This window comes from Hibiscus syriacus, unplaced genomic scaffold (assembly GCF_006381635.1).
Source record: "Hibiscus syriacus cultivar Baekdansim isolate YM2019G1 unplaced genomic scaffold, ASM638163v2 tig00117017_pilon, whole genome shotgun sequence".
NCBI lineage: Eukaryota > Viridiplantae > Streptophyta > Magnoliopsida > Malvales > Malvaceae > Hibiscus > Hibiscus syriacus.
The window spans coordinates 3,672,133-3,685,777 of record NW_024063526.1 but is presented as its reverse complement, the minus strand read 5'-3'; the positions used below and the strand labels follow the sequence as shown (position 1 = coordinate 3,685,777).

At 31.8% G+C, this 13,645-nt stretch overlaps 1 long non-coding RNA gene across 2 annotated transcripts; it reads left to right on the top strand.

The window, feature by feature from the left end:
* The first annotated feature begins 1,737 nt into the window (after positions 1 to 1,737).
* Positions 1,738 to 7,994, top strand: LOC120195712. 2 transcript variants are annotated; one of them, XR_005523097.1, is made up of 3 exons: positions 1,738 to 2,404; positions 2,501 to 2,592; positions 7,867 to 7,994. It is a non-coding gene; the product is annotated as an uncharacterized LOC120195712 (long non-coding RNA). The 2 variants fall into 2 exon arrangements; XR_005523098.1 differs by lacking the exon at positions 7,867 to 7,994 and adding an exon at positions 2,826 to 2,863.
* Positions 7,995 to 13,645: the final 5,651 nt, after the last annotated feature.

Below are 13,645 nucleotides of genomic sequence, written 5' to 3'. Positions count from 1 at the left end.
TTCAAGCATGAAATCAACTTCCATCCATCCTTATAACATCTCTACAATAAAAGCCCTAATCAAATTTCATCAAAACACAATGTTCTATAACTCCATAATTTGGCTGAAAATCATAGAAGAATTTCTAGTAAGGTTGAACATGTTCTAATCATCATGAATATGAATCTACAACCTCAAAAACATCAAGATTCATCATCAATTTCATAAACCCTAATGTGAACATAAACCCTAGGATTTGGGATCTTTTAAATCAAGTAAGACTAGAAAGCATAAATGGTACCAAAAGACAACGTTTTTCGCGTAGATCGTTTTTTTATTTCACGACATAACTCAAAATTCAAAGGAATTTGCTTAAAAATTGAAATGAACCTTTCTCTCTCATTTGGAGAAGCTCACGGCCTTGGATGAAAAATATGAACAAGGTTGAATGAAATGTTAGGTAAATTTCATCTTAATTTACCTTTAATTTAAACTTAAATGAACATTTTATTCATTTAATTGAGAAAATACCAAATTACCCTTAATGAAACTTCATATTTATCATAAAACCAAGACACTTCAATCTTATCATTTTCCAAAGTCAAAGATGGACAAATTATTTCTATTTTTACCATTTTGCCCTTGTAATTTCCTAAAAATTACAATATTGTCACTTTAATCCAATTATCCAAATTTAACATGAAACTAAATCCTCAAATCCAATGGTTTATATTATTTTCCATCATTTTAAAATGTGGAAATAATATTTTTAAGCCTAATTTATCATCCTTAAATTTTTCTTAATATTTCTATTCGATCCGATTTATCTATTTCTTATAGGACTTTAACCCTTTCTAATTTTCAACATAAATTCAGTATCAAGAATCTAATTTCAATAAAACTCCACTTTCAATAGCAAACTATCCATTTATGGAATAAAAATTTCTTTTGGGAAAATTACCATGTTGGTCCCTAAAATTTTCCAAGTTTTATACTTTGGCCACTAATTTTCAAAAATTATATTTTGGTCACTAATCAAAATTTGGGGTTTTGCACAACAAATTTTGGGATTTCATATCATTTCATATCCATTTAACAATCAAACATTTCCAAATAAAAATCATTTTTATTTCATCATTGTAAAAATCATTACTTGGAGAATTCATGTTCTAAACAATTTACAAAGCCTTTATTTAAGCATTTTGGAAATATCCAATAATTAAGATAAAATCATTATTTAAAAATAGTAAGGCGTTGACTTATCGCAAGTATTCCTTAATCAAAATAAGTAAATAAATAAACTGTACTCACCTTTACCTCAATACCGAACCTTTTATACAATAAGTTTTACTTGCATACTTTTTCCTTCCTTTTCGAATCACTAGGATCACAAGGTTTGTCGTAGACTGTACGACATCACATAAATAGCACAATGTTGAAAATATATGTTAGTATTGTACTAAAATAATCTATATTCAATAATAAAATCCTTAAATTATATTCAATACTTGTTTGATATAAAAATCACTTCACTATTCAATAAAAACTTCAACATTTCTGTAACACCCCAATTATTAAAGCCATATGTATATTGTCCGGTAGTAATAATTAGTTAGGTGTGTTAAGCCCAATGTCCTTTTCGAAAACCTAAGGCCATTAATGTTTGTCGGCCACTTGTTTTGGCCGTAACAATTATGTTTCCTACTTTCAGTTGGTATTTCTATTGTTTTTTTATTATAATCTTGGTGCGCCCAATCAATCATTTAGTAAAGCACAATCATCACGAACAAAGCTTCAACTTCTCTCGTTCATCTAATTAAGAAAAGTATGGCAATCGCAATTTAGATGACTGATTGGAGGTTGCTTTGCTTATCGGGTAAATTAAGTTTTTGAAGAACAAGCAAAGGAAAGACGTACAATTGTTCAGAGAAAAAAGCTTCCTTCAATCTTAGCTTTCCTCACCAACATCCTTACCCAGAATTTGTTGTTCATGATGTTCAAAGGAGATTAAATGTGTTCGTATCAAGAACACAAGCGCTCTCTGTAAGCCAAAAAGATCAATGCCTAACGGGAAACCCCAACGAAGATTACTGGCGGTGCTATCTCGAATGGTACAACAACCGCCAATGCTTAGCTAACTGCTCCATCAGCTTCGAACAAGGAAACCTCTACGGAAAAGGTAGTCGAATTTACAAAGTCATGGATTCCTCTGACAATGACATGGCTAACCCCAAACCGGGGATGCTCTGACACGTTGTCATCCAAGATGAACCCCTCTGGATCATCTTCTCGGCCAACATGGTGATCAAACTCAAACATGAACTCATTTTCAACTATTACAAGGTTATCGACGGGAATGGAGGGGAGGAGAAAAGTGGAGGAATGATGCATAATGTCCATGGCTAACGTGCGTAGAAGAGGAGAGGTGAGAGATGTTTGAATTTTTGTAGCATAATTCGTAGATCAAAATCAATGGAGATTTTGAAAAAAAAAATTAATAAATAATTCTAAATTGTTTCAGAGTGCACATGGCTTTGGAAAGTGAAAAGGGAGTAATGAAAGAATTCACGTGGTTTTGGGGTTGTTATTAAAGTGAGAACGGAAAATTACAAGGTAAGCCATCCAAGTTGTTAAAAGCTCAACCTTGTCTCTTAGATTTCATAGTGTTATGATTATGGCATAATAGTTTTATTAAGATCGATTTAGTCCCTGATTTTACTAATTAAAAATTATATTGACTCCTAAAGTTTTTAGTTTTAACAATTGGGTCTCCAAATTATTAATTGGATTCTAATAAGTTATTTTTAAGGCGAGGAAAATTATTTGAAGTCGTATTTGTACGATAGATTGTACGTGTTCGTTAGAAAAAGATTGGAAGCTAGAGATCAAGTTGGTGAGCTGGAATTCAAGAGTAATATTTTGGGTTTTGTTGATGTCCTAAGTCCGATTCCGAAGTTCGTTTTGCCAAATTTGAACCCGGTAAGCTATTATTCATTGATTTATCACCCGATTCGATCCGTTTTTCGGATTTAAGTTCTGTTTTTTTATGAAATTTATATTTTTATGTATTTGAGGAATTATTGGAAGTTGAATTAATGATTGAGGGCGTTCGAATGGAATTTAAATGGTCGATCAATGTGGCATGAAAATCGAGGTAATACATTAATACATTTTTATGCTTTATGGAACATGTTGGTATTGGTAAATGCATGTATGAAAATGTTTGCTTTTATTTGGATAGTTAATTGATTCCTACACTCGATACGAATACGGGAAAAAGTAGGTAACTGAATATGGCTCAGATGACTCATATAAGAAATTGGAGGACAATTGGAATTAATTACAAGTTCTTGAGTTAAGTGATAAAGGAATCAACCAAGAATATGTAAATTATAATTTATCTCATTAAAGGTATTTGGATGATAAATTATAAGAATATTTCGATTAGGTAAAATTATGAAAATACCCTTATATTGTAAAAACACAAGATTTGACCTTGGAAGTTGGATAAGAAGTTTGTTAAGGAATAATTTACAGTTTAGATATTATCTGGAAAAGCGATTAATCTGAGAAACTCTAAATTATAATTATCATGGTTAAGAGTTTTAATACCAAAATTATCTGGTTATGAAATTACGAAAGAGGTAAAAATAGTCCGTGTTGACCCTGAATGAGCAAGTACTTTGAGGATTCGTACTTAACTCAATAAATTACAAATTTAATTTTTAAGATCATGTCTTTGTATATAAAATTTCTGATATTCCGTTTGTAAAATATAAGAAAGCACTTGACACGAAAATCTCCGAGTTATGAGTAAATACCTGAAGAATAATTTATCGATGGTGCTCTTTTGTCAGAATTGTTTGAAAGGACTGAAGTAAATGATAAGATTAAATTAAATATTAGGACCGGACAAAAAGGAATGATTGAAATACCCTAGATCTGTAAAATGACCAAAATACCTTGTAATGGAAATGACTCAAGAATATCTCCAAGCCCAGGAATGAATGGATATCCTCAAGCTTTGAAATGAATGGAAAAACATTAAGCATCAAAATGACCAAAATGACCTTATAGTCTAGACTAAGTAAATATCTTGGGTTAATTAAGGAATTCAAATAAACAAGGTGTTGTACTACCCTTAAAAGTAATGGAACACAATTTAAGTTAGTAGATTAACCCTAATGCTATGTCAATATCTGAACATAAATATCAGTTGAATGCGTGTTCGTCTTCTCAAGTTTGGATCAATGATAATTCTGGAAGTACTTAGCTCAGCTCAACTCTAGAGCGCATTCGGTTCTAAGAAGTGGATATTCGTGAGACAAATCAACCACGAATACCAGAATGACTTTATTATATGACTAAAGTGAACTCAAAGGAAGTACAATATGTATCCAAAATTCAGAAACGTCTGAATTACTCTAGAAAATTCTAAAGTAACCGAGATAGACTTGATTACTAAATGAACTAAGCAACTATAATGACTGAGGATTAAATAAGTTATTTGGATGAGTCTGGAAACACTGTTTAACTTACATGATGAATTGTCCTTATGGCCCATGAACCATGAATCAAGTACGTCAGTATTTCTTGATATTGTTGAAATATGGAAATAAATAAAGACCATTGGAAGATCTATTCAGCGATGATTACGAAGATGGTTTATGGACAAGAATTGTTAGTATTAAAGAGTGAATACCCTGGAAAGGCAATAAATTGATGGGTCGACATGCATTAGTTCTGAGAGTTGTTCAGTTCAAATTGTTCAATAAACCGATCGATCAACATGGATTATAAATGTCTTGAATCTATGTTTCTCCTTTTTAGCTCAAATCACTCTGGTCATTCCTGAACGCTTTCCTGCTACACATGAAAACATAGTGGAATTCTAAAGTATCAACCTTAAATGTCTAATTAGATTGGTTAATATTCGATTTTCTCAATAGGATCTTGTTCCTGGAATTCGATCAAATTGTACAAGTTTCATGTTATCTATACTGATAACTACAAAATGCCTCTGAAAAATACTTGGATTCTCTAGTGTGTTCCATATATATATATTAATAAATTATTTTATTTTTTTAACATGTGGTACACTGAAATCTATGGTTATTATTTTATGGATGCACTGACTTAATGGTGATGGCTTATGGAATTGTATCACTGTATAAATTGTATCTTGGAGATACAGATTTGTAAAGTACAGCTCTGATCAAGCTGGAATGTTTTAATGGACCTAATGTGACTTTTTGGTAGGCTCTGCGGCCTGAGATCATTATCGGGTAGGCCTTGCGGCCCTAAGATGTGTTCTTAGGTAGGCCCCATGGCCCCAAAACTTTCTTGGGTAGACTCTCAGGCCCTAAGATGTTCTTTTAGGTTAACTCTTTATACAATGGTTTTAAACTACGAGTTTAAAAACTTATACTATAGTATAATTTATGAGATTTACTGAACTATTATTTGATTAGTGTACCTATTATGATTTTATCGTACTGTTGGAACACACTAGACATCCTATTCGATCTTTTGAAAATGTCATACTATGAAATGTTTCCTATGAACTGAGATCTTTATGGCTTCTACTCGATGAACTACTAATGGAACCCCAGATTATCCCGCAAACTGGTATATGTCTGATTCAATAAGGAAATTATATGGCTTCCCATTTATCTGCATGTCATGTAGCATCAACTGGTAGCATTATATTACTGAACTTCCCAAAGCTCACTCTATTACTCACTATTGCAGGTTAAAAGAATCATATCAGTGCATCTATCGACATCAGCAAGGGAGTTTTTTTTCAGCGTTGCTTGCAGAGTATGTTACATGTGATTAGGGGGCATGTAATTGTATTTTGATTTATATACGAGTCTGAAAATCTGGTTTTATCTATGCATACTGATAAATCATTTTATGAGTTACATGTTTTAAATAAAAGATTTAAATTTTTTGAGATTTTTACAGTGGGTCGCTCCGGTGGCCCTAATTTGACACTCCAGATCGGATCGGGTTATTCGTATCGATCTGAGGGGGTTACATTTAGTGGTATCGGAGCTTTTGTTTGAGTCATAATTTTCATAATAGATCGGGCGGTCAAATGTCAAATGTCTGATCAATACATGCCCCTAGATTACAATCATACCTCTTTGAGTAGGAACTCTAAGATCAAGTCACTCTCTGTAACGAGCAAACCTAAGTTTTCTATCTGATAGAACTCTATCATTACATAAAAAATACCAGTAACGTGTGTCTAAATTCTGTAAAGTACCCCATGAGCCATGTGAAAGTTACTCATATGAGAAATTCAGACACGACTCCACAAATGAAATTTGGATATGCTACTGCTTTATGAGCCTATTCTCGTAACCAAGGCTGAATTGATTTCACAAGGTTATTTTTCGTTCTGATTCTTTTATTGGAATGAGAGAGAGTTCTGATAAGAATAAATACTCAATTGGTTAAGGGTTTGGGGAGTATTCGTACTTCTGTAAAAGCTGTTTGAAGATATGAAAGAACTGATAGAAGTTTCATTTCTGCAATTCTGTGACATGAATGAATTTCGAGGACGAAATTCTTTCAAGGAGGGGAGAATTATAACACCCCAATTATTAAAGCCACATGTATATTGGCCGGTAGTGATAATTAGTTAGGTGTGTTAGGCCCAATGTCCTTTTCGGACACCTAAGGCCATTAATGTTTTTCGGCCACCTGTTTTGGTCGTAGCAATTATGTTTCCTACTTTCGGTTAGTATTTCTATTGTTTTTTTATTATAATCTTGGTGCGCCCAATCAATCATCTAGTAAAGCACTATCATCAAAAACAAAGCTTCAACTTCTCTCATGCATCTAATTAAGAAAAGTATGGCAATCGTAATTTAGATGACTGATTGTAGGCTGCTTTGCTTATCGGGTAAATTAAGTTTTTGAAGAACAAGCAAAGGAAAGACTTACAATTGTCCAAAGAAAAGGGTTGCCTTCAATCTTAGCTTTCCTCACCAACATCCTTACCCAGAATCTGTTGTTCATGATGTTCAAAGGAGATTAAATGTGTATGTATCAAGAATAAAAGCGCTTTCTGTAAGCCAAAAAGATCAATGCCTAACGGGAAACCCCATCGACGATTGATAACGGTGCTATCTCGAATGGTACAACCACCACCAATGCTTAGCCGACTGCTCCATCAGCTTCGGACAAGGAAACCTCTGTGGAAAAGGCTATCGAATTTACACAGTCATGGATTACTCTGATAATGACATGGCTAACCCTAAATTGAGCATGCTCTGACGCGCTGTCATCCAAGACGAACCCCTCTGGATCATATTCTCGGCCAACATGGTGATCAAACTCAAACACGAACTCATTTTAATCTCATACAAGGCTGTCGAAGGGAATGGAGCGAAGGAGGAAAGTGGAGGAATGGTGCATAATGTCCATGGCTAACATGCGTAGAAGAGGAGAGGTGAGAGATGTTTGAATTTTTTTAGCATAATTCGTTGATCAAATTTTGAAGACAAATAAATTAATAAATAATTGTAAATTGGTTCAGAGTGCACATGGCTTTGGAAAGTGAAAAGGGAAAGTGATAAGGGAGCAATGAAAGAATTCACGTGGTTTTGGGGTTGTTATTAAAGTGAGAAGGAGAAATTACAAGGTAAGCCATCCAAGTTGTTAAAAGCTCAACCTTGTCTCTTAGATTTCATAGTGTTATGATTATGGCATAATGGGTTTATTAAGATCAATTTAGTCCCTAATTTTAGTAATTAAAAATTATATTAACTCCTAAAGTTTTTAGTTTTAACAATTGGGTCTCCAAATTATTAATTAGATTCTAATAAGTTATTTTTATGGCGAGGAAAATTATTTGAAATTGTATTTGTACGATAGATTGTACATGTTCGTTAGAAAAAGATCGGAAGCTAGAGATCAAGTTGGTGAGCTGGAATTCAAGAGTAATATGTTGGGTTTTGTTGATGTCCTGAGTCTGATTCCGAAGTTCGTCTTGCCAAATTTGAACCCGATAAGCTGTTGTTCACTAATTTATCACCCGATTCGATCCGTTTTTCAGATTTAAGCTCCGTTTTTGATGAAATTTATATTTTTATGTATTTGAGGAATTATTGGAAGTTGAATTATTGATTGAGGGAATTCGAATGGAATTTAAATGGTTGATTAGTATGACATGAAAATCAAGGTGATACATTACTACCTTTTCATGCTTTATGGAACATGTTGGTATTGGTAAATGCATGAATGAAAATGTTTGTTTTATTTGGATAGTTAATTAATTCCTATACTCGATACGAAGACGGTAAAAAGTAGATAACTAAATATGGCTCACATGACTCATATAAGAAATTGGAGGACAGTTGAAATTAAATTACAAGTTCTGGAATTAAGTGATAAAGGAATCAACCATGGATATGTAAATTATAATTTATCTCATTAAAGGTATTTGCATGATAAATTATGAGAATATTTCAATTAGGTAAAATTATAAAAATACACTTATATTGTAAAAAGACAAGAATTGACCTTGGAAGTTCGATACAAAGTTTGTTAAGGAATAATTTACAATTTAGAGATTATCCTGAAAAACGATTAATCCAAGAAACTCTAAATTATAATTATCATGGTTAAGAGTTTTAATATCAAAATTATCTGGTTATGAAATTAGAAAAGTGCCCTTGAGAGGTAAAAATAGTCTGTGTTGACCCTGAATGAGTAAGTACTTTGAGGATTCATATTTAACTCGATAAATTACAAATTTAATTGTTAAGATCATGTCTTTGTACATAAAATTTCTGATATTCCGTTTGTAAAATCTGAGAAAGCACTTGACCTGAAAATCTCCGAGTTATGAGTAAATATTTGAAGAATAATTTATCGATGGTGCTCTTTTGTCAGAATTGTTTGAAAGGACTGAAGTAAATGATAAGATTAAATTAAATATTAAGACCGGACCAAAAAGAATGATTGAAATACCCTAGATTTGTAAAATGACCAAAATACCCCTATAATGGAAATGACTCAAGAATATCTCCAAGCCCAGGAATGAATGGATATCCTCAAGCTTTGAAATGAATGGAAAAACATTAAGAATCAAAATGACCAAAATGCCCTTATGGTCTAGACTAAGTAAATGTATTGGGTTAATTAAGGAATTCAAATAAACATAAGTGTTGTACTACCCTTAAAAGTAATGGAACACAATTTAAGTGAATCGATCAACCCTAATACTATGTCAATATCTGAACATAGATATCAGTTGAATGCGTGTTCGTCTTCTCATGTTTGGATCAGTGATAATTCTAGAAGTACTTAGCTCCGCTCAACTCTAGAGTGCATTCGGTACTAAAAAGTGGATATTCGTGAGACAAATCAACCACGAATACCAGAATAACTTTATTATATGACTAAAGTGAACTGAAAGGAAGTACAATATGTATCTGAAATTCAGAAACATCTGAATTACTCTAGAAAACTCTAAAGTAACCAGGATATACTTGATTGCTAAATGAACTAAGTAACTTTAATGACTGAGGATTAAATAAGTGATTTAGATGAGTCTGGAAACATTGTTGAACTTATATGATGAATTATCCTTATGGGTCATGAACCATGAATCAAGTACGTCCGTATTTCCTAATATCGTTGAAATGTGGAAATGAAATAAATACCATTGGAAGATCTATTCAGTGATGATTACGAAGATGATTTATGGACAAGAATTGTTCGTATTAAAGAGTGAATACCCTAGAAAGGCAATAAATTGACAGGTCGGCATGCATTAGTTCTAAGAGTTGTCCAGTTCGAATTGTTCGATAAACTGATCGATCAACATGGATTGTAAATGTCTTGAATCTCTGTTTATACTTTTTAGCTCAAATCACTCTGGTCATTCCTGAGCGCTTTCCTGATACACATGAAAACATAGTGGAATTCTAAAGTATCAACCTTCAATGTCTGATTAGATCGCTTAGTAATTGATTCTCTTCAATAGGATCTTGTTCCTGGAATCCGATCAAATTGCACAAGTTTCATGTTATCTATACTGATAACTACAAAATGCCTCTAAAAAATACGTGGATTCTCTAGTGTGTTCCATATATATATATTAATAAATTATTTTATTGTTTAAACATGTGGTACACTGAAATCTATGGTTACTGTTTTATGGATTCACTGACTTAATGGTGATGGCTTATGAAATTGTATCACTGTATAAATTGTATCTTGGAGATATAGATTTGTAAAGTACAGCTCTGATCAATCTGGAATGTTTTAATGGACCTAATGTGACTCTTAGGTAGGCTCTGCGGCCTGAGATCATTATCGGGTAGGCCTTGCGGCCCTAAGATGTGTTCTTAGGTAGGCCCCATGGCCCCAAAACTTTCTTGGGTAGACTCTCAGGCCCTAAGATGTTCTTTTAGGTTAACTCTTTATACAATGGTTTTAAACTACGAGTTTAAAAACTTATACTATAGTATAATTTATGAGATTTACTGAACTATTATTTGATTAGTGTACCTATTATGATTTTATCGTACTGTTGGAACACACTAGACATCCTATTCGATCTTCTGAAAATGTCATACTATGAAATGTTTCCTATGAACTGAGATCTTTATGGCTTCTACTCGATGAACTACTAATGGAACCCCAGATTATCCCACAAACTGGTATATGTCTGATTCAATAAGGAAATTATATGGCTTCCCATTTATCTGCATGTCATGTAGCATCAACTGGTAGCATTGTATTACTGAGCTTCCCAAAGCTCACTCTATTACTCATCATTGCAGGTTAAAAGAATCGAATCAGTGCATCTATCGACATCATCGAGGGAGTTTTTTTCCCGCATTGCTTGCAAAGTATGGTACATGTGATTAGGGGGCATGTAATTGCATTTCGTTTTATATACGAGTCTGAAAATCTAGTTTTATCTATGCATACTGATAAATCATTTTATCAGTTACATGTTTTAAATAAAAGATTTAAATTTTTTGAGACTTTTACAGTGGGTCGCTCTAGTGGCCCTAATGTGACACTCCAGATCAGATCGGGATATTCGCATCGGTCTGAAGGGGTTACAATTTCCAACATGAAAATTCAATCCCTTATATTTCCATATTCATCACCAAGCTACTCAACTTTAATAAACTTTACAATTTAGCCACCACTTACGATTTCTTTTAAAATTCATACAAAATTTTCCAATTAATTCAAAATAGTCCTTCACTAGTATATCCAATTCAAATCCAATACTAAAATTTCCAGCATTAAAATAATATATTTAATATACTACAATCACATTTCCAAACTTGTAATTTAACTTCCAAAATTTATAATCATTTCGAATAAACCACTAAACTTAACCAAATTCAAAATTTAGTCCTAAATCATCATTCTAACTTTAAATTCAACATCCTAACATTAATTTCCAATATTAAAATAAAGTATTGAATCTAAACTTCAACATATTCAAGCTTGTAAAACAATCCCCAAACTTTTTAACCCATTCGAATTAATCACTAAACTTTCCCAAATTTGCAAATTGGTTCCAATTCAACATTCCAACTTAAAATTCAAAATTCAAGTAATGATTTCCAGCATAGTACATCCATAATTAAGCAACTATACGTCAATGTCCCTTAATTCCAAAACTTGCAAAATAGTCCCTTTACTATCCCAATGTTCCAAATTGATCCAATTTAATTTCCAAAGCATATAGAATCATTCTAATACCATTTCTAAGCTTAGGTAAAATTTTCAATATTTTTCACTAATTTTTTTCTTCATGGACGAATATAATAAAGTGTATCTAGCTTGATTTTCAAGTTGATTCAAACGTGAATTCATCTTTTAAACGTCATTCCCATGCAATCTCAAATATTTCCATATCATATTCAATCCAAAATCAATCTTTCCTTCAAACTCCAACCTTAGCCAAATCCTTGTACCAGTATTTCCAATTGATTTATTCATCAAACATGTTTGGAAACAACTCAACAACATCTAATAAATCAAAAATCCATCCTTAAATCATTAAAATCCAACTTGTTCTTCATCCACCCTAATAACCAAACTAATGATCCAACCAAAAAATAATGAAATATTTATATCAAATGATGGAAAATTTGATGTAGATTAATTCTCTATTTCGCACCTTAGACCAAAAACCTAACAAAATGACTTAACATGAAGAATAAACTTTTTCTTACCTTAACTATGGAGGCCACGATTTGGAGGAGGAAGGAGAGAAAATTTCTTGATTTTTCCATCAAAATATCATGATACACTTGTCATAAAACTAATTAAAATGAACTAAAAATTCATTTTATGCTAAAAGACTATTTTACCCTCTAAAAATCATGATAATTGTCAAATTACTATATCACTTGTCCATATCATCATTCAAAGTCAAATATGAATAAAATATTCATTCTTTCCAATTTTTCCTTGTAGTTTTCTCAAATTTACAATCTAGTCATTATAATCCAACAATCTCGCTTTAACATGAAAAATCAATTTAAATCCAAAAAAGCCATATTAAATTTCACTATTATAAATTATGGAAATAATATTTCAACCTTTTTCTATCATATTTCAAATTTTTATAAAATTTCGGTAAAATCCGATTATCCGAGCTCTTATGGGACTTTACCGCTTTATAACTTTTAATACAAATCTCGAATCAAAATTATGATACCCACGAAAATGTCAATTTCATAATAAACTAATCATTTACAGGATAAAATTTCTTTTTGGAAAAATTACCACTTTGGTCCCTAAACTTTTCCAAAATTTACACTTTGGCTATTAAACATTCAAAATTTAAATTTTGATCACTAACCAAAATTTGGGATATTACAATTCTCCCCCATAAGAAAATTCATCCTTGAATTTTCAACACGTACTTGATTCAACCTATAAGAGTATCACCTGTCATTTATCTTTCACATTATTGTCTAACTTTCTTAACCTTATGTTTCATTCAAAGAAGTTTAACATATGACATCACTTGTTTTCTCATTACTTAAACTTCTTACTTTAACATCCTTATCAATTCTTCTTCAAAGTCAAATCCATTTAAATCTCAAAATTTTCAATATGATAGCACGTGAAGAATCCAAATCATACATTTGAAATGTCAATAAATAAATACTTCATAAATTCTCGTTCATTTCCAAAATAAAACTAATCAATAAACTATTAAATTGATTCTTTTAATAACCTCATAAGGATTAATAATCTCCTAGCTTAACTTCCCTTGTTCTCTAAAGCATAATATATTTCCCTTCAATACTTTATCCTTAACTTGATCTCTAATCTCTTTTCCTTTTCAAGTCCATTTAAAATTTCTATTGATCGATATACATCTTAAGATTCTTCCGAATAATTCATACCTTATTTTTAATTTCCTTTCTATCTCATAACTATTATATCTTAATCCTTGAATAGATATAAAAGTTCCATAACATTCGTCATTTCTATCCATATGAACTTCATAGATAATAACTATTCTTATATACAAACTTCCTTAAAGGAAAATACCTTTCACTTGTTATTTTGAATACAACATCATATACCTTTATAAATTCCGTTAAATCTTCCTAATTCCTTGAAATGATTCATTCCTCCAAGAATGAAATACAATACTAAC